Source organism: Propithecus coquereli, unplaced genomic scaffold (assembly GCF_000956105.1).
Source record: "Propithecus coquereli isolate 6110/MARCELLA unplaced genomic scaffold, Pcoq_1.0 Scaffold20, whole genome shotgun sequence".
NCBI classification, from domain to species: Eukaryota; Metazoa; Chordata; class Mammalia; order Primates; family Indriidae; genus Propithecus; species Propithecus coquereli.
The window spans coordinates 7,023,607-7,043,617 of NW_012144967.1; positions in this window are offsets into that span (position 1 = coordinate 7,023,607).

A 20,011-nucleotide genomic window follows, 5' to 3' on the forward strand; every position below is an offset into this window, starting at 1 on the left:
CCACCTACTTTTTTTCTTTTTCTGCTACTGAAAGAAGACATTTCTAGCGTGGGGGGCTGGGCGCCGCCCCCAGGAACGCCTGTTGGAGGCATGCTTTGCACTAGGGTTAGAGCTGGGCTTTAGGGTACTTGGTGACTCTTGGTGGCCTCTGTGACTTTCTATCAGTGGGGGAATGAAAACGGCTCTCCTAGACCCTGCCTGACTAAGCTGCCCCGGTGAAAGTTCACAGGGGCATGAGGGATCGTGGAGAGACTTTTGTAGGTTGCTCAAGTTCAGGGAGAAAGCGTGTGGGAAGTTAGGAAGGATGTCCAAGGTCCCTGGAATGATGAGGTGGACAGGGCTACAGGGCATGCAAGGACGTTTTCCCCTAATGCCTGGGAAATCCTGTTTTTGCAGGAAATGAACCTGTCACTCAGGCCCAGCAGCTTGGAAATCTGGGTATGTGTGTTGGCTGTTCCCTGCTCATTCCCCCCACTTGCAAGTGTACACACTGTGCTTTGGTGTTTGCTCAGCTGTTGAAGGTTTTGGGGCCAGGGACCTGCTCCTGGGTAGCATTTTCAGTGCAGAAACTAGACCTGGGAAAGTCAGGGTTGGGAGCTGTCTAGGGAGGTTTGCTGTTGGATCTGTGTGACTTTGGGTCCAGGTGTTTCCTTCTGGGTCTGTGGGATTAGATGCCGGTTGTCTGAGCAAATAGAGAAGAGAAGCCATGGCCCCACCTTTACCTCACCATCCCTCCCTACCTCGGCTCAGGGCACATCATTCCCCACTCTGCTGGTCTCCTCGATGTTCTCTGGGTTGAAGTGCCCCCCCTTCACCCCACCCTTCCCACTGCCCTCGATCCTCTGCTCACAAACTGCAGTGTCTCCTTGTGGCCACTACCTAGGCATGGCACTACCTAGGCGCGGCATTCGGGGTCTTTCCAAACTGGCCCCAGCCTACCTTGCAGCCATCAAGCAGCCCTTCTGGGTCCCCTGTCTTGTCTCTGCTCCTTTCCTTATGCTCCATGGTGCTGCTGTGCTTTCCCGCTTCTGGTCCAATTCCTGTTCCACATCTTCCAAGACTGCAGGCAGCCACCAAGGCCTGGCTCCCGTCCTCCTTCCTCGGATAGTTTTCCTGACATTTGAATGAGGCCATCACTTCCCTTTCTGGCCTCCCCAGCCCTAGCCTCGTGTGTGACCTTCAGTGTAACCCATACGTGCCATGCTGGCTTGCTGTGTTGAGTGCCCAGCTCTCACGCTCAGCAGAGAGCCTTGGAGGGCAGGGTGTCCAGGTCGTCCTCGTGTCTCCATGCCCGTTGCAGGCCTGGCATTCAGCAGAGGTGCCATCGTCATTTACTGACTTCCTGATTGTTTAGTTGGAGTGAACGTTAATGCCTAGAACAGCTCTGAGCCTGGAGGTTTGAAACATTCAGCTCAAAATAGGCCACGGAGCCCACAAGGCTGTGTACTTTCTAAGAAGGTATTTGAACTATTTTGCCAGTCTGCTCTTCATTACCCGGGAGTGGAGGAGAAAAGAAAGCAGCATGCGGCCAGATGCGAGGGGTCTGGGCCTCGTGTCGGAGCGGGTGAGCCGGTGCTCCGGCCTGGAAGGGTGGATCTTCGGTGGTTTGGGTGTGGAGTGTTGAAAGATGATGACTTCATAGGAGAAGCTCGTTGTGGACACGATCTGCCCCTTCCCAGAAAGGCATTTTTATTAGGGCGTGTCTCCAGGTGGACAGCTGCCACCCCAGGTTCAGATGGATGAAACCTTGTAGCGTTTATAGCTGGAAAGGGCCTCGGTGGTGCACAGTCCTGTGGAGATGAGAAAGTTGCTTCCCAGAGAGTGGAATAAGTCATCACTGGATCCTAGAACACTCTACAAGTCTGTGTGACCAAGGCAGGGCCAGCACCCCGTCTTGGCTACTCTGTGGTCTGGACTGTGGCCCTTCTTCCTCTTTTCCACGTTCCCTTGTAGGCTTGGTTCATACACCTGCCATGCTGGCCAGGTGTCCTCCTTCCTTGCTCACTCTCCGGCTCCTCAGCATGCAGGCAGCAGTCCTGGCCATTCCACGAGTCTGCCGGAGACTGTCTTATCTCTGCCCGCGTCACCTTCCCCCAGTGAAGCTTCCCCCCACCTGCCACTAATTCTGCCTGGTTTGCCTCCCTACCTTGTCTCTCCTGAATTACAGTGGCATCTTTTAGGCTAGGGATCCTGCCCCCAACCTCATCCCTCTCCAGTCCATCCCTCTTCTGCCAGAATGCTGGCCTCATCCTTCCTCTCCCCCTCCCTGCCAATCCCTGCTGTGTACAAGCTCCTAGTGTGCGGGTAAGCCTGTCTCTTTATGGCCCGGGCCCGCCTCCCTCTCAAGCCCCCATCTTGGCTTTGCCCAGTGTCCCTCTCCCGAAGCTCCAGCCCAGGGGTTCTTCAGAGGTACTGTGTGGCCTGGGCATCTTGCCCCCCTCTGATCCTCTGCCTGGAGTGCCCCTGCTGCCAAGACTGCATGGCCGGCTCGTTGCTGCTGGACCTCTTGCTGCTGCCTTCTCTGAGCAGCCTCTCCAGCCAGGGCCCTGCGTGCTCCTGAAGCACACTCGAGCTTTGAATTTCCTCCTCAGAGTCAAGTGTCGCTGAACTTCTCCTTCTGCCTGAACAGGCTGAGGGCTCCCAAGGGCAGGGCTGGGCATTAATCTTCCGTGTCTCTCTAACATGTAGTGTGGTTCCAGGCACGGGCTGGCATTTCACAAAGATATTTTTAGCAAAAGAATGTTGAAATCCCAAATATTTTACATTGCTGATGTCTCTTAAAATGTAGTCTGGGACTAAAAGCTTGGCTGATGCTGGATACCTGTGAGGGAGGAATTTGGGTAGCGGCCCTTCATTTTCTTAACAATGTGAATAAAAAAGAACGAGTGAGGAGTGCCAGGTATTATTGCTTATAAAGCAGCGGTCCTAGCATATTTGTCTGTTTTCCCTGAAGGAGTCACCTTGCCAGACAACAGAAAAAATGTGGATCCAAGGAAACTGCAAATAATACAGTGAAAAATATTTATACATTTAATCAAGCAATTCCATTCCTAAGGTATACATATTTTTAACTGCAATATATATTCTTTGATTCTAATGTTAATAATTAGAAGAAGCAGCCAGAAGCATGTACAATGATATTCAGAGAAGTTCTGTTTGACAGTGAAAAGGTTTAAATGACCTACATATCCAACAACTGGGCATTGATTAAGTGAATGGTGGTAATCCTTACAGTGGAATTCTGTATATTGATGTAACGCTTGCTATCTATGGTTGATAGAACAGGTTACAAGACAGCATGTGCAGTATGAGCTCATATAAATTATAAATATGTATATATAAATGTATAAGTAAATCTATGTGTATGTGAACGTGTGTGAATGTGAGTGATTCTTTATAATTTATTATCCATGATATGTTTCTACATTGCCTGAATTCGTTTATAATCAGTGACATGTATTCATAATTTTTCTCCCTGTGTGTGCACTCAGCTCCTTGCTCCATCCTTGGATATGTCTTTCTGAGGACCAGCCCGAGAGTATCTGGGGTGTACACCTAGGGATGGGATTTCTGGGTCCCAGGAGTGCTCATACTTGATTTCCTTGAGTAGGTACCAGTGAAAGCTCCCACCTGTAGGGCCTGAGGGGTCTCAGATCCTCACACTGTAGCCAACACTTAGTATTATCTGACTTTTCTCATGCTTTCCAGTCAGATGGGTATAAGCTGGTATCTCATTGCTTCGTTTTGTGTTTTTTCATTTTCTACTGAGGTTGAGAAGGTGTCCCTTCCTATACTTCTTAATCAACCTGTTTTTCCATCTGCAGAATCATTTCCACCTCTTTCATGTATTTTATCATTAAGGAAAACCATTTTCAGGCAAAATGGAAAGGCGGGAAAGGTGGGTTGGAGACAGAGCGCCCTCTGGTGGGTGCCCTCACATGGTGGCGTGAGCTGTCCTGCTGGCACTCAGTGGGTGGCCCGGGGGGTCTGCTGCTTGCAGGTTTCCCAGCGAGCCAGCCAGCGCGGGAAGGGAATCAACAAGGAGGCTGTGTCTAGGAAGTAGAATACTGCGACTTCTGATTTTTTGATACTGGGATGTTGGTAGGATTCAGGGATAACATGCGTTCGCCAGTGACTGCTGGTGTCAGTACCTTTTGCCTCACCTTTTCACTTAGGATGCTTTACTCTTTTAGTTCTTGGGGGAACTGACTTTACTTTGCTGTGTCTTATGCATAGGGTGGGGGCAAGTCAGGAAAACTTCTCCACCTGGAAACCACGGCGTTCCTTTCCTCCTGGGGCTCCCTCCCCAGTCTTGGCCAGTCTCCCAGCTCTGCGACCACGCAGGCTCCACTTCCCCCAGGTCTCCGTTGGCTGCATGCCCAGCCACTTCTAATTCCAGAGTCTCTGTGAAATCCTCTTGTCTGAAAGGAGGGTTCGTCTTGGTGCCTCCCAAGGAATTGGGAAGATGAATCCTGGGTGATGTGACGTTGCCCAGCTGTCGGTGGGAAAGGTGCCCACCGTCTGTCCTGAGGACGGTGGAACCCACAGAAGCTCAGTTGATTTTACTAAGCCAGGTCTTTGAAAAGGAACTAAAAGTTTCCTGCTTATCTTGGCTTTCCCAAATTTTCTATCGTGTATTTACATTTGTAATAAGAAAAGTTATTTAAAAGAAAATATAAAAGCTTAATACTTTTAGCATTTAGGGAAAGTTAGCATTTCGAATGTTTTTAGTTGTTGCTCATTAGTCCATCAATATTCTTTTAATAAATTGGAGTTTTGGGTGGAGCCATGGTGAGAAGGTCCAGCCCCTTGACAGATAATGTGGGACTTGTTTACCATCAAGTAGGTCATTTCTGATTGTTTGGCCAAGGCTTTGAATGGAGGGAAAAAACTATAGAAGCGACACATACTCTCTTCTTTCATGTTTAATTTTATAGGCCACGGTGAAGAAGTGTTACAGCTGATACAACAAAAATCCAGACTTTTTTAAAAAGAGAGTGGAGAGCATGCCCTTGATTCACTTTTCCAAAACATCATGGTACATGAAAAGAGTGTCATCACCCAAATGGCTCTTCCGTGGGGAAGATTCTGCCCCCTGACATCTGGACATGTCTGGAGACATTTTTGGTTGTCAGGGCCAGGGGGTGGGCGTAGGGGGAGAATGCTACTGGCATCTAGTGAGTAGAGGCCAGGAGGCTGCTGAACATCCTACGATGCACAGAACACCTCCGCGGCCCGCCGAATTCTCCAGCCTCACGTGTCAAGGGTGCCAGGGTTGAGAAACTCTGAGAACCTTGGCTTTGAGGCCTGCTGGTTGTCTGATGTGAGCAGTTTCCCGGACCTTTCTGGGCATCTGTTTCCCATCATTAATTACAGTACATGCTTCCAAGGGCTGTTGGGATGTTTAGAATGAGATTGTGTCAACCAAGTCCCCGGCTCCCCTTTAAGCAGCCAAGTGTCCTATTGTCTTGAAAAATATGATTCTGAAAACAGATGCAATTTACACCCAACCTTTTGGTCTTGCTTCTGCCCGTAAATGAGGATGCAGCCGTATGGCCAAAATAATCAGGCAGGTGCATCTGCTTCTGAGCCTCTTTCAAATGAAATTGGCGACTGTTTAGCCCAAGTGAGCCCACTCAGTTCCCTGATGAAGGAGGTGCCTCATGACTGCCCTTTTTAATAGGCCTGTGAGGACTTGGCACCTGCGACTGATCCTTCTATCAAATTGAAAAGGGAGGAAAATCCCTCTTTAGTTTAACCCTGAGTCCTCTGGGTTATATGGCATCGCCCATAGACTCTGATCCCATGCACCCTTTGTGTTTGGGGGTCTTTGCAAATGCAGGTCCTTCTTGAGACTCCAGGCACATCTAGGGGCAAGCGGTGGGGTTTGGGGAACTCCAGCGTCAGTGTCTGCAGAGCATCCTGTAGGGACAGTGGACAGTGTTAGGGGAGGGAAACCCTCCTGCATTTAAGCAGAGAAGTCTTCATGGGTAGTGTTGGGAACTTTAGTTTCATGGCTGATATTTTGGGTGTAACCCATTTGCAAAGAGAAGTTCTGGGACCATGAATTTAGGATTATGTTGTTATGGTTTCATTTTTAAAAATCTATACTTAATCTAAGGGTGATGTGCCAGGCATCCAGACTTGATATTTATTTTCCTGGAGGTGCAGGGAGGAGGAAACCCATTCCCACTGGCAGGTGAGGTGTGTGTTGCGGGAAGGGCTCTTCCAGACCCTGGAGATCACAGTGCCCTGTAGCCTCTCGGGTTGGACTTTCTTTGCAGTTGGAGCTCCTCTGACTTACCTCCCCCACTCCTTGTACAGATGAGGAAACTGAGGCCCAGAAGTAGGGAGGGTTTCTCAAGGCCACTCAGTGAGTTTGTCGAAAAAGTAGGACTTAAGCCCAGATGTTTGGATGCCAAGTTTCACCCTTTCTGGACCTCCCACATGTGGTGGGCTGAGCTTTGGTGCTATCCAGCTGGGTCTACCCGACACCCAGCCCAGCACCCAGGAGGAGCACCGACTGTGAACATAGGGGTGCCATAGGGCACGTCAGAGGCCAAGAAGCATCCAGGTCAATCTGGGAGGTAGGACAGTGCCCTCGAATGAGTCTGCTGGGCAGATAAGAAGCCATCTGGTCCAGTAGAGGAGCCATGTGTTCAAAGCAACACTTGATGGACTGAGAAAGGACCGGCACAGTGGCTTTGGCCGGGGACAGAGTGGTCCGGGAAGGCATCGTACGGGAGGAAGAACGTTAGGATTTGGCCGGATGGGAGGAAGAGGTTCTTCCAGGGCTGGATGGGTGAAGCAGGTTTTACTGTGGGTAGTGTTTGTGAGAATGATCACTTGGAAATCATGATGACGATAATAACAATAGCAACAGGTATTTATTAAGCCCTTACTGTGTACTAGGCTGTGTAATAGGCATTGTACGTATCCTTGCTCCTATGAGCAATACACTGTTGGGGTCCCCATTTTACAGATGAGCAAACCAAGGCACAGAGCGATGAAGTGTCTTGCGGAGGTCATGCCGCTGGCGAAGGGGAGGAGTCTGACTCACCCTCCCCCAGTCGCAGCAGGATTTTGGAAGACCGCCATTCCAGCTGGAGGATTTTGGGATTTGTAGTCAGAGGTGCGAATAGAGGATTTGAATACAGGAGTGAAATTATCAAAGGTCTGCTTCAGAAATGCCGATCCCTATTCAGTCTTACTCAGTAGTTGCTGAGTGAATGGACAAACAGTGACATGGCTGGAATGGGGGCCCAGGGTGGCTGGGAGACCCGGAGGCCTGAGGGGATGAAGAGGAGGAGGAAGTGAAAAGTGTCACGATGCCCTGAAGGGCCCGGAAAAGGGGAGTGTGGTGAAGGGGCTGGCCAGGCAGGGGAGGGGAGAAGCCTTGGTGAGGAAGAGGAGGCACAGGTGAAACTGGCACATGGCAAGGCCAGCCATGCGTGCAGCTGACGTTCGCGCTTGGGTGGAGGGTCGGGGGCGTCTGCCGAGAAGTAGCGGTCCCCGAAGTAGGGGGTAGCAAGCACTGACATTCCCACGCCTCCCCTACCCCGTGGCAGGGACAAGTGGACGCCGGAAGAGCCACTTATGACGTGTGTCCCAAAGCACTGTGACCTCAGACTTTCCAGACTGTGGTGTGGTCCCCTGGGGTCACCAAAGAGTCCCTCTTGGTTATCTTGCTGCTGCCCTTGATCCCACGGAGCTGCCTTCTTTGCTTTAAACCTCGCTTTACACCCCCCACCACCTCATAAGAAAACAAAGTGGGCCCAACCCTTTGCAAACACACGAGAGCTGGAGGAACAGGTCTTGGGGCATTTGCCGTTGCTGTTTCTCATGCGGCTTCTCCAACAGGTCAAACCTGGGCGGTACTGATTTTGTCTTGGAAGAATGAGAGCTGAATCTATCCCTCACGGACTGAGAGAGGGAAAGAGAAACAGGGTGGGGAGCAGATGGAGGTGAAACACGGTGGTGTTATGAAGAAAAACCCTAAGACTCACCACAGAGCTCTGTGGGGCTGTCTGGCCCACGGTGTATAATTCTGTCTGAAGTGTCAGCCCTGTGCTGTGCATTGGTGCCAGTGTCGGGGGCCGTCAACAGCAGCAACCAAGGGGATGGTGGCCAGGAGGGGAGGGGACAGGGAGCAGCTAGGCTGTATAAATAATGGCAACACTCCTTAATCGTGGTCACACTGCTGGTGCACAGAGACAAGGAAGACCTGGGTCGAACGTGTGTATCGTTACATCTCTCTCTCGGAGCTCATGATTTTCAGCTGAATTATTAACTGTCACTCATGCCTGGTGCTCATGCCCTAATAAGCCATGGCCAGGGCACTAAGTCAGACATTGCATGCGGATGGCTCTGGGGCCAAAAAATTTGGCTTGCAGACATGGTTTTTGTTTGTTTTGTTTTCGTTTTTTTGATCTGTACAGTGTTTTTAAAAGCTAAGATAGTTGGGAATATTTAAAAATTGGGAGTCTTTGCATAAAAATCTAGATCTCCTGCTTCTCTTGACAGACGGGGGTTCCTAGAAGTGCGAGGCCTCTGTTCCACGGGACAGTCAGGCGGGAGCTGGGTAGCGGCTGCCCCATCTAGGCTGGGCAGGGCACCGCTCTCTGTGTCTCTTTGGCCTGAAGACAGAGCGTTGTCCACCATTGTCATCGTCATTTGTTCCCATGTTTCTGTAGGGACAGTCCCACGGTACTGGTTTTCTGCATCCTGCAGTAGGGCCCTGGGGCATTCGAGCTATTGACCAGGTACATTGAGTCTTTGTGCTTGACGGGGCGCTGGGCGCTGGAACAGAGGGGCTGTGTGTGGTGGGGAGGGCATCCCAGGATAGGGGTGAGGCGTGGGCACATCTGGAGGGCTCCCCAACACCTGCGTTCTGAGATGGCTCAGCCAGAGCCCGTGTTCAGGCTGGGCTGCTGGAGATCTCGAAGCTCGTGCTGCACCAGAGGAAAATGCTTTTATCTGGTGTGACTTAGTGTGTGTCTGAGGTTGCCCATCTGCAGCGGGGCACGGTGACATTCATACGGCACGGGCGTTTGCCTCTCCCAGGGGCTCGGTGAACCTGTGTCAGAGGGAAGGTATCGGGTGGAGCTCAGGGGGCTTTGCCCAGGCAGGAAGGGAGGACGGGCTGGTACTCAGGACTGGTGCTATGGTGGCAGGCCCTGGTGGCTTCGCCATCGAGACCCCTGCTAGCCCATTGATTTTCTGGGGGACTCGGGCACTGGCCTCCCTATGGGGTGGGGCAGAGGCCAGGGCTGGAAAGGGGGTTCTGGAGTCACGTTTTCCCTTTCTTCAAGTTCAGTTGGTTTTCTAGGGGAGGCTCTGCTATGTCTGTGTTCTGAGGAGGAGGCGCAGAGTAGAGCTCAGAGGTTAAAAGTGAGACAGGCCTGTGTCCTCAGAGCGTTGAGGGCAACTGCTCCTGCACTCTGTTCCCGTCTACACTGCAGGCAGCTGCCTGCTCCAGGCCCCGTCCCCCCCACATTCCATTTTCATTTTCTTTATGAATTCTTCTAAGTGTTGGAAGTCACACGTGCTGTTTGTGACAAGTAGTGTGGTTTCAGCAGAACGCTGGCCGTTGAGATGCAGAAATGTGTCCGTGGGCTCAGAGATGGAAACGGCAGGGGTGGGGGAAAGGTGGCAGTTGCTGGATTTGGGTCCTAAAGTCACCAGGTGAGCCTTGCAAAGCCACACCGAGGCAGCGAGTGACAGGTGGGCTCTGGGAGAGGGATTGCAGCCTGACACAGACTGAATCCGTTTCAAATTTTATTTCAATCACTCACTTTGAATTTTATTTATTTGCTTGGTTTAAAAATAGGTCCCATATATATTTTTTCACATGGTTCAAAATTGACAAGAAATAAAAGATATAGTGAAAAACCACAGCCACCCAGTTTCCTTCACTGCATACTATCAATTTCTTGTGGAGCTTTCCAGAGAGATTTTACAAATATAGAAACAAATGTAACACATATATATACACAGACACATACATCGTCCCTATTTTTTTATAACAGCTTTGGTGAGATATAATTCATATACCATGCATTTCAGCCACGTAAAGCGTCCAACTCAGTGGCTTTTAGTATCTGCCAGAGTTGTGCGCTGCGCCCCCTCCGTGAAATGTGGAATCAGCTTGTTTAGGTTCCCGAGAAAAATCAGTCAGTATTTTATTGGATGTCACTGAACTTGCAGATTAATTTCGGTGGCTTGATATCTTCATGAGACCGAGACTTCCTAGTCAGAAGCACGGTGTGCCCTTGTTTTGTCGACACACTTCTTTTGTGTGCCTTTGGGCGTCGCAGGAGCTGGCTGGCCACCAGGAGAAGAGGTTGCACTTCCAGCTGCCTGAGCGGTATCGATTGAGTACCGAGTCCTAGGGTTTGGGGACAGCTAGGTGTCCGAGGTGAGTCTCCTGCCCTCTTGTTGGAGCGTGAAGAGCTGGGATTTTGGAGTGTGATAGACCTGGATGTGAGTCCTGCTTACTGGGAATGTCACTCAGAGCCTCGTGGCCTTGGTTTCCTTAACTTGATGATGGGAACCCTCCTTGCCTCGCTGGCTGGAGGCTGTGATGAGATCACGTGTGTGTCGCCTGGCACTAGAGCTTATCGTGGTGGCTGCTGTTACTGTCACCCCAGCGGAGGGGAGGACGCAGGAGAGCCGTGTGTGCTTAGCGGTCACACATAGACAGTGGCCCGCAGCAGGGATGGTGCCTGTGAGTGGAGGTCGCGGGAGCTGTAAGATGGGAAGGAGGAGAAAACCTGGCCTGGTTGGGATGTCCTGGAAAGGCCTCAGGAGAAACAGGGAAGCTGATGGCGCCGTGGAGCAGGCAGAGTGGCAGGCGCCACGAGGCTCTATTCCTAGGACCCCAGCCATCCTTGGCAAGAAGTCAAGATGGGTGAAGAAATTAAGGTTCGGGAGGAGCAGCTTGCCCAGGGGCACATATAGACAAGGCAACTGCAGAGTTGAGATCTGACTGCCAGACCCAAGACTGAACCAACCTGTGAGGGTTTAGTTTTGTTTTTCTTTGTGGGGGAGGGCGAGGCAGGGAGGCCTCTCTCCTGCTGGCCTGCTGAGCTCTGGCGCTCGCGCTCCCGGCCGTGTTGTTTGTATAAGTGGTGCGGCTGCGAAACCCGTTTCTGACCAGCTGTTGAAGGGCCCTTTGAGTAAACCAACCCTCTGGCTTCGGGGTTATATTTCAGAGTGAAACAATTTTGAACATCTCTCTCTCTTGTTGGAAGTGTGTGTTTTGGTTTGAAGGGAAGGGTCCCCTCTGTGACTTCTCTGGCCTTGCCTACGGCTGTGAGGACAACATGGACGTTTACTTAAAAATACCATTGGCTGTCTCTTGGTCGAGGCCACCTGGTTTACGGTAGGCTGTTCCAGAAAAGGAAAGTTCCAGCATGGGGGCTGTGCTGCGGGGGATGTGCCAGCGGTGTCTTTTCCCTTCTTTGTTTCCCGAGTCTCCTTCTTCCACAGGAGGCGCTGCACTCGACAGTTCTCGTGGGCTGCTCTCTTACCCTGTCCCCAATGCCACCCCTGGTGCAGCTGAGGAGCAGGCCCTGTAGGTAGGAACGCTGGCCTGCCAACCCAAGTCTGACTCCACACCTGGGCTTCTAGAACCGGGCGCTTTGTCCTCAAGCCGCAGGCACCTCTGGGTAAGACGAGGGCTCTGTCCGCAGGGCTGACCCGCTGCCCGTAGAGAGACTCAGATGACGTCGGATTCTCTGCGGTAGCGTAGTCTTTGCTTTCTCCTCAGGCCCCTGTGCTCATAGCGGTCTTGTGAGGTGGAGTCACCAGATGTTTGTCTTCCTGGAAAGCCTGTTCACAGGTAGCCCTGAACAAACAATTTCATGCTTCTGGCACGGAGGCACTATTTACATGCACGGTTCTTGTTTCTGTTAGTACGAGGGGAAGAGTCCTGGGGTTTTAAAGGGTTTGAGGAAATAGGAAAATTATATTTATGTGTGGAAGATCTACCATTAAAATGTGGGATTTGAATTAATAAGTCCATATGAGTTAAAAAAAATCCCAAGATGATATTGTTATTACAGTGGTGGCTTCATTTCGTACCGTGCCTGCCTTCGAGGCCCCATGGGCGTTAGGGTTTGTTAGGTTGCGTGTGACAGAAAGCCTGGCCCCAGCTGGCTTTGGTGAACAAAGGCTAGGTTTGTAGTTTTCCAGGAGGGCTGGCTCTGTAGTAGAGTTGGGACCTGCTCTCTCAACGCACTCTCTCTCCAGTCTGCCCTCTACCATGTTGACTTTATTTTCTGTTTTTAGAAGGCAGCAAGATGGTTTGCATCAGCTGAGTCTCAAGGCCGGAGCTGGGTCCCTACCTGTCCCGTTGCAGCCTTCCCGCCAAGGGTCCTTGGCTTTGATTCATCATGCCTTCCTCCCCTTCCCCTGCCATTGCCTTGGCCTGGGGGGTGTGGTGCACTCATTGGCTTGGGCCCATGTCCGCTCCTGGGGCTGGAGGTGCGGCCAGGCCTCCTCGGCCATGGAGACCGTGTTGGAGGGGGATCCACCAAGGGGACACAGGATACATTTGCCCAAGGAGGGAGGAAGTGGACGCTGGCTGGCTCCAGATCAGCACATGTCCTAAGGGAGTCAAAATTTAGAAAGAGTTTGCTCGAAGTGTGCCAGATCAATGCGAAATAGGAAAGTATGAGCCGTGTTAAGTGACACGTTACAGAAAGTGTGATAAGGGAGGGCAAAGCGTTTTGGGTATTAAAGCCAAGTGGTGTTGAAGTCTGGTGGAGTGTGGGCGGGGCTCTCTGTTGGGAGCGAGTGGGGAGTTGCCACGGAGAGCTGGTGCCTTGTGCCTTGGCAAGCCGGGGTTGGTTCATGGTGGCCTGCTGGGGAGGTCTGCACTGGGGCAGCCATTGGCCCTCTCAGGAATGGTACGTGCTCACTGTGTGCCCCATGCTCTCCTGCCTTCGTGACACATTTCAGACTGTGGGTAGTTGTGTTGTGTAGCACTTCACCCAGCCACGCGGGAAGGAGGTGGGCGGTGAAGACTTCGAGCCTTCTGGTCACTGGGCTGCCTGCTTCAGACCCTAGCTCTGCCGCTCATTCGCTGTGTGGCTGTGGGCAAGTCAACCTCTCTCGGCCTCAGTTTCCTCGGCTGTAAGGGATTACAGCAGCATATGCCTCTCAGGGTGACTTAGACGTTTTGCATGTGGTCACACATGTGAATTGCTTAGCCGGCGCCCAGGAAGAGCTCAACTCTTATGGACTGTTATTAATTTAGAAAGACGTGTTATGGAATCCACATTTAGAGAGGAGAGAGGAGGACCTGGGGAGGCTATTTAGGCTTTGAACGCACTCTTTTCCCATTTTCTCAGGTTCTCTCTCTCTGAGGCAGAATGGCACTGTTCTCTGACCCCAGGGCAGTCGGGCTCAGGGACCTGAAGGTGTGTGGGAAACGCCGATCAACTCTGTTCATAAATATCCCTGCCTCCGACTGGTGCACAGCTACTAGAGGAAGAGTTCACCTTCTAATTTGAGAAATGTGTGCCGATTCCCACCTCCCAGCCCCCCACCAATCCCACTGCCCCGCCCCTCCATCCCCAGCTCCATGTATACATTGTGCAGTTTCCCTCCCGCCCATCGGCGGAGATGCTTGTGGACGCAGTCCGCGTGCCCAGTGCACCTCTGCTGGGAATGTGTAAGTGTCTTTAAACTTCTCACAAGCCTCAGTTTTCCCTTATTATAATGACACGCCCAGCAGTGAAACAGCAGAAAATACTCTTCTTTTGAAAAGAGCATGTTGTCCAAGAGTGTTGACTGAAATGTAATTTCTCCAACTCATTATGTCAAAACTGGAGTTTGAAGCATGCATGAGGGCTCTTGCTAATGGCCTTTTGTGTTAGGGTTCTTCAGCGAAACAGAACCAATAGCGGGTGGGTGTGTATGCGTGTGTGTATTGGGGGTGGGGGAGAAGTTTATTATAAGGAATTGGCTCATGTGATTATGGAGGAGGACAAGTCCCAAGACCTGCCATCTGCAAGCTGGGGACCCAGGAGAGCTGACAGCATAAGGTCCAGCCTAAATGCAGGCAGGCTCGAGACCCACAAAGAATTAATATTTTAGTTTGAGTCCAAAGGCAGGAACAAAAACTGATGTCCCAGCCTGAAGGCAGTTGGGCAGAAGGAGTTGTCCTTACGCCTTGAGGGAGGGTCAGCCTTCTTGTTCCATTCAGGCCTTCAGCTGACCGGCAGAGGCCCACCCACATTAGGGAGGGCCATCTGCTTAACTCATAGTGCTAGATTCAATTGTTTCTCTCACTCAGATGCACCCTCACTGACACACCCAGAATAATGTGAGTCTGGGCACCCTGTGGCCCAGTCAAGTTGACACAGAACATTGACCGTCACACCTTTGTGTAGTCTTGGAGTATAAATTCATTCTCTGAGGTTGCATGGCTGGAGAGGCTGGTGTTCAAGCATTGAAGGCCATGGCGTTGTAGGGGCTGGTGTCATTTTCCTCTTTCTCCCGTGGGTTAGGTGTTCAAGAGCCTTATTTTGGCTCAATAGGCTGATTTTCTCATAAGACTCCATAAACAAGAGTCTTAAGATCATAGAGAAGAAAGAGAGTGATTTTACAGGTAATGGGGATCCACTCCTGTGAAGCAGGGCTTAAGTAGGAGCCTCCGGAGCCTTCTCCCAGGGTCAGCAGGTCGGTCCCGCCCCAGAGCCTACAACTAACAAGGTGTCAAGTTCCAAGTGCGCTAAAAGATTTGCAAATCCTCTTTTACATTTCACATTTTCTGGGCTTTTTGATACCTGAAAAAGAGTCACAAACAGGACTATGATTCCTCAGCCTGAAACTCTCTGGGTGTCCGTCTTTTCGAGGGCCCAGAGGGGCCTTTCCCTTGTCCTCTGGTTCATGGGGACATCTCCTTTTCTAATGTTTGGGTATGTATTGGAAATGGACAGCCCAGTCCTGCCCCCTTGCAAAGCCAGGCATTTCCTCCAAACAGCTAGCGAATCATCCGGGTGGAGATTTAGGGCTGTCTTCCTGGGAAAGGTGTGGTGTGTGGGTCTGTGTAGATTGGGGCTTTAGCCCTAGTCTTGAAGGCTTGAGGACGGGTGGCTTTGTCTTGGATTGCTTGTGGCACTTGGAGCCATTTCTGGGCTTAAATTTCCCCCATCTAGTACTGGAGATGGAATTGGTCAGGGATTATAAATTGTCTAGGGCAGAGTGTGAAGATTTATTTTACTCCTTTAGTGGGAGATGGGGAGAAAAATCTGTTGATGGAGAGAATGTGGGACCAACAGTATTTATAAGGCAAGCATTTATAGTCCCACACGAAGCCTTCTTCCAAAATACCCTTGTCCCAGGGCCACTGGCAAGATGACTGGCCGTGCCCCTTCGTTTTATCCTCTTACCACCAGGCTTGGCATTTGCACCATGCTTCATCCTGTGTCCATGCCTCTGTGTGTGTGTGTGTGTGTGTGTGTGCGTGTGCGTGTTTCTGTGATGAAAGCAGGGAGGAAAATTTGCTTTGTGATGAGGCTTGGAGACCATCAGACTTTAAAGCTGGTTTCTCTTTCCCTCCTCATATCTCACTCCTTTTCTCTACCCAAAGAACCACAAGGAGCAGGTCCTATGAGTTGAATTGGTTGCTGTACACCAAAGAGACAGTACTAAAACTTTTTATGTAGATGACGTGACACTTGGTAAATCATATTTTTGGTAAACAGCACTAGGTAAGACAAGAACAAGTTGCTATTGCTAAGAAATTTTTAGAAAACCCGAAAGTGAAGTTCTGTTTTCGTTCATTGCGCAAACTTAACTGAAGAGTTTCTCCGTGTTGAGGACAAAGAGACCTCGCATCTGTCTTTGATGTGGTCGCCGCTTGGGAACAGCTTACAGTCTGTAGGAAGAATGTGTCGAGAACGTGATTCTTCAATACCCCATTTATGACTTTTTGGGTTGGCTGGTTTCCCATGGACAGTATCAAATATTCTTAAAAAGGAGGGACACCGGAGAATACAAAGCAATCGGGAAAAAGTTCGAGAGAGTGGAGGAATAAATGCACGCAAAGAGCATCAATCGTCAACATAATAGTAGTATTCCCGAGAGGCGTCATAAACTTCCCAGCCCTGCCCTGATAGATATCGCAGCCCTCATGCAGAGCCTTACGCTGAAGACTGAAGTGGCCCATGTCACACTTTCTCTGTGGGCCATGGTGACTGTCCCCGACCCTAAAGGTAAAAATGTAGTGTTATAATCATTTCCTTATAATGGAAACAAAATTGACTCATTTTCACAAGTTCTTGTCGTATGAGAAAGGATGTAGCATGTTTAACTTCTATTTATTATTATTATTACTAGCAGTAACGTTTGCCAAGAGCCTCCCATGTGCAGGCTCATGAAGGGCACCACCTCATGCAGTCCTCCCTCACCTGTGAGCAAGATTACTCCTGTCCAGTTTCATTTAGGAGGAAACAGAGGCTTAGGGAGATTAACCGACTTACCCCTGATCACACACGTAGAATGTGCCCAGGCTCTGACCTAGACGCCCCTTGGCTGGCCCATAGGGCGGTGCTGTCAACTGCCAGGCTGTGACGCACCCTGTCCTCACTGAACATCTTCATCTTTTGTTCATCATGGATTTTTTTGGTATCAATTTTGCCTTTTAAAAATGTTGCTTTCATATATTATTTATCTTGATTACTGAGTTTTTGTCGGTGCTCGGGGCAGGTACCTCTGCTTTATGGTGAGGATCATAAGGGGTTAGCGAGGTCTTGGCTGTAGGTGGGGCAGCCGGGGTGTTAACCAGGTCTCCTGGGAGCAGCCTGAGCAGCCAGGCTGGAGGTGCTCTCAGGTGGGAGGGAGGGAGCCTGACTTAGCATCAGCCACCAAGCCTGTATCAGGTCCTCTGAGGCTTGGGCTCAGGGGCTCTTTCTCTCCACGCTGCGTCCTCATGAATGTCCTCCTCCTCTCCCAGGTCGGGAAAGAGGTTAAAGAAGACCCGCAAGTATGACATCATCACCACTCCAGCCGAGAGAGTGGAAATGGCCCCGCTGAACGAAGAGGATGATGAGGATGAGGACTCCACAGTATTTGATATCAAATACAGGTACGGGGTGGGCACAGAGGCTTCCTCCTGGGCTCCGGGCATTGGGTTGTTGGGATGGTTTCTTCACCTTTGGAGGCACCTCGAGGCCAGCTGTGGCATCCATGTGTTCTTGGTCTTCGGTTAAGTGTTGGGCCTTGGAGTATTCTGCATGTGGAGGGACCCTCCTTGATCCCGTTCTAGAGCACACAGAACCCAGAAATTCAGCAGAGAAATGCTGGCAGAGAAATGTTAGTCCCTGCTTTTCCCAAGTGAAGATGTGCAGTCAGCTCTAGGGGAGGAAGAGGAGTGTCGAACTTCAGAAAACAAGCTGGTCATGCACTGGCTGTAGGGGGTCTGGCCCGAGCAGCTGTATGTGCACGTACTTCGTGCGCAGACAGAAACTTCTCGGTCAGCCTCGCTTATGTCCACAGCCAAGGAGGTGGGTGGGTGGATGGGGTTCCTGCTTGGATGGAATTACCCATTAGCTCTGAAGACAGGCATGTTTCTTAAAAGTGGTCTCTGGGAAAGTCAGAGTGACTTTGTGACTCCAGGACTGTAGTGTGGGTTTTCAGATCCTTTTGGGATGTGCTTTGAATATGTGAAATTCTCAGTGGAAGAGCTGGGGCTGAGCATAGTTTTGAGATGAGGGCTCTAATGCCCAGAGAGAGGAGAGTTGCTTGGCCAAGGTCCTAGTTAGTAGTGAAAGTGGAACAAACATCCAGGGTCCCAATCTGAGTTCCCCCTATTTCATGGCTGCTGCGTGCCTGGGAAGGAGAGCCGTCTATGCCTGCCCTGATGTGTTCTTCAGCACAGCCGTGGCTGTCGTTGGCCCTTGGTCCTTCTGCGTAAATCAGTTTTCACATTCAACAAAACAACATTTGGGATTTGGATTGGAACTGCATTGCCTTTGTAGGTCAATTTACGTTGGCTCTTCCAATCTGTGGCTGTGGAATGACTTTCCATTTATTTAGGGTTTTTAAAAATGTCTTTCAGTACTTTCAAAAATTCTGTTTTATACATTTTTGTTAGATATAGTCCTAGGTGTTTTACATTTTGATCCATACACGAGGGCTGCCCGGGAAGTATCCAGCCATTGTTTATATAAGAAATTGCTCTATTTTTCATATTACATGGCTGGATACTTTCTGGACAGCCCTTGCGTATATATTTTACTTTAAAAATACTCTTTTATTTATACTAATGTCTGAAAAAAATGGCTGTATCGTCATGTCTACATACATATCAGTTTTGGAAACAGTTTGTTAATCACATCTAAATTTTATAAAGAATATGAAAATCTGAAAACTGGTTATAGATAGCAGAGTGGGAGAAAACCCCATTAGCTATAATTCGCATTTTAGGTAAAAAGTAGCACCCTTTGAAGAGAATCAAATCAATTAGTAATATCCATCCATACCACAAAATAACACACAGTCATCCTTCTGTTATCTGAGGTTCCGCATCTGCAGATTCAACCAATCACAGATTAAAAATTAAAAAAAAACCCAATACAACAAAAAATAATACCGATCAAAAAATACAGTACAGCAACTATTTACATAGCATTTATATTGTATGAGGTAGTATAAGTAATCTGGAGATGACTTGAAGTATACGGGAGGATGTGCATAGGTTATATGCAAATCCTACACCATTTTATATCGGGGACTTGAGTATCGTGGATTTTGGTGTCCATGGGGGGTCCTAGAACCAATCTCCTGGGAGACCAAGGGATGACTGTGGACACAGGAAAGTTAGTGATTGTGCTGATTTTATTGCTAAGCCATTTTATCTGTCTCACATTCAATACAAAGAAATAAAGTATAATGTGAAGAAAATATGTCCTCATTATTATTCACAATAAAAAGGGTCTGCGTCCTCCTGTGTCCCTGGGTGTATTGCACGACAGGAGCACTTCATGGTTCCAGTGGATCATTGTCCTGTTTTGATCTTGGGCCACTGACCAGCATCTCTTCGATATTTGGTGACTGAACTAACTCCATGGGAACTGCGAGAGGATGAACCATTTTTACGATATCCTCACATCCCACTAAATAAGAAAAGACTCTAAACAAGGAAATATAACAATCCGTCCAGAGAGTCTTCCTATATAGACTCTTTCTTTACTATAAGGTTGAAAAAGGGGCCTTTCCCTGAGTACATGGATACCAGTATTACTGTGGCTTAAAGATCACTGGAGTGATTTTGTGTCTGGTGTAATGAACGTAAGGTACACATTGAAACCACAGTCAGATTAAGAAACTCACACAGCTTGTCTCGAGTCTTCAAATAATAGAGCAAGTTCCTTTTCTAGGCTGACGATTAGTCCTGTGTTGGCATTGCTGCTGGCTGTGGCTTGAACCACACTGTGGGTGTTAAGGTAACAGACAATACTTTTGTTTTTTGCCTTCTGGCCTGTTGCAAGGGCAAAAGTAGGTGAGAAGGCAGGTCTCCAAGCCTGCTCTGGGGCATTTTTCTTGGCCAGTTGAATTCCATTTCTATCTGACACACAGCAACAGCGCGGGCCCTGCAACACCTGGTGGTTTTTAATAAGGAAATCACTTCAGCTCCCTCAGGCATGTTAGTGTCTCTCCTTCTCGCCCATTCTAGGCAGAAATTCACTGCTGGCCGTAATGAACCCCTTTGTCCCACGGAACAGTCACCACGCCTGGGGCTTTCAGGTCCTCTCTGCTGTCAATTTTCCAACAGCTTCAAAAACAGGTTCCTGTGCAAGCCTCCACCACAATTCATGGCCTTGTCTCGGATACCTTCTAAAAAATACTATTTTTAAACTCTCTGTTCATGGCAGTTTTTTTTAAGATAATTGATTTTTTTTTAAATCCAGCAACCTCACTAAACTGTTATTAATTCTAATTGTATAAATGTGGATTTTCTGGGTTTTCTATGTAGATGTGTCATCTGAGACTAGTAAGT